Genomic DNA, 1,736 nt, shown 5'->3' with positions numbered 1-1,736 from the left:
GAGACAGTAAAGCAAGGAGAGTTCCGGAGTCTGTGCCTGCCTCTGATCAGTGAGAGCTGTTCTGGGGAAAGATCCGTGAGCTCAAGACCCAGAGCCACAGGATCCAGAGCCCAGGATCCGGCCTCGGGCACGGAAAGACTTCCGGGTAAATCAGAGTGGGGTGGGCTGCCCTGGGGCCCCAGGAGGCTCTGAGCTCCTGCCCAGGGTGGTGAGAAGTCTGCACATCAGCAGGTTGGCGTGGAGGAGCGTTGAGAGTGTAGGGACCTCTTACCTGCAAGGTCAAGATCGAGGGCACATGGCCGTGCTCCTGGTCCCATAAGGGGTCATGGGTGGGAAGGGAAGGCCCCTGCATGATTCACACTCCCCACGTGTGTATTTCCACTGGCATCTGAATAAGAAATAGGCAGTTAAAACCCCCCAGGCTGCTGGAGATTGGCTGCAGGACAATGTGAATGCACTTAACACTACTGAACAGCACACTTAACAATGCTTAAGATGGTAAATCTTACCTTATTTTTAGTCGCAATTAAAAATTTTAAAAATAGGCTGGAAAGAAAATGGGGGTCACGTTCTTTAAAAGTGGGGGATTTTTGTTCCGTCCCCCCTCCGCGGACTGTCAGGGATGGGGGCGGGGGTAAAGCGCAGGCAGGCAGCCGGCTGGCCCTGGGGGCAGGGGTGGAAGGAGGGCATTGTTTCCCAGCCCGCTCTCCCGGCACTGGCCGGATATTTTTGGAGCATTAATCCGGTTCCTCCCGGGACAGCCCAGCCCCACACCCCCTCTTCCCGCCAAGGAGGAGAAGGAAGGAGGAAGCAGGCCGAGCTTGCAATTACACTCACGGGGTGAAGGCCTCAGAGCGGGGGCTGCACCTGCGGGGGGAGTGCGTGTTTCCTCCCCCACGTGCCCCGCGAGCCCGGGCAGAGAGAAACCGCCCCCCGGAGCACTGAGCGCGCCGCGGGGTCTCCCCATCTGATTGATAGCGGCCGCATCCGGAGATAAGGACGCCTGCACGCCGGTGAATTGTGGCTTCATATTCCATGAATTTCGGGACGGCTGTCTGTGCACTTATTTGATGGATGCAAACCGCGCTCCAGGCCTCCGAGAGGCCCCGGCCCCGCGCCCCGACCCTGCACCCCCGCCCCGCCTCGGGTGCCCCCGCTCCGCGCCCGGTGACCAGGCCGGTTATTTATGTTTTCAATTTGTTTTTATGATGATTACCATTACTATTATTTGTTTTTCAGGATTAGAAGGCCATCAGACATTCTCTCGCCCCCAGAAGCGGGTCACCTGTCTCCAAAGGGCGGGCAGAGCGCTTTCTTCAGATGGAAACGGAAGAAAAATATCTCGTAATTATGTTGAATGTTAATAATTAAACTTCGTATAACTCAGCGGATGGTCTGTATTTCCCGGAGTGTGTCTGCTCCATCGCAGGGCGAGCCCGCGCACCCCCTTTCCACACCCGAGCAGCTGCTGGATTTGCGGCTCGGCAACGTCAGTGTTTCCCATGAAACCGGCGTTTAGTAAGGGATTTGTCTCCGCGTTTTTCTCAGGCCCCACACCACGATGGGTCACTTGCCCTGACCCATTTCCCGAGTCACGTGCCTGTCGGTGTGAGGCCCTCTGTGTGGGTGTCTGCCTTACCTGATGAGAGCCGTGTGCGGCTCAGCCATGAGCTCTCACACGCTCACTCCTAGCCACACGCACCCACAGGTGCTCACGCACGCCCACGAGCTCGCAC

General features: G+C 57.5%; 1 long non-coding RNA gene across 1 annotated transcript; it reads left to right on the top strand.

Annotated features, from left to right (window-relative positions):
* The first annotated feature begins 785 nt into the window (after nt 1–785).
* On the top strand, nt 786–1,386 carry LOC118521912 (uncharacterized). The gene is made up of 2 exons (XR_004910363.2): nt 786–1,013; nt 1,240–1,386. It is a non-coding gene; the product is annotated as an uncharacterized LOC118521912 (long non-coding RNA).
* Nucleotides 1,387–1,736: the final 350 nt, after the last annotated feature.

Source organism: Halichoerus grypus, chromosome 11, assembly GCF_964656455.1.
Source record: "Halichoerus grypus chromosome 11, mHalGry1.hap1.1, whole genome shotgun sequence".
NCBI lineage: Eukaryota > Metazoa > Chordata > Mammalia > Carnivora > Phocidae > Halichoerus > Halichoerus grypus.
Note: the sequence above shows the minus strand (reverse complement) of the source record. Positions and strands in the feature narration are given on the sequence as shown.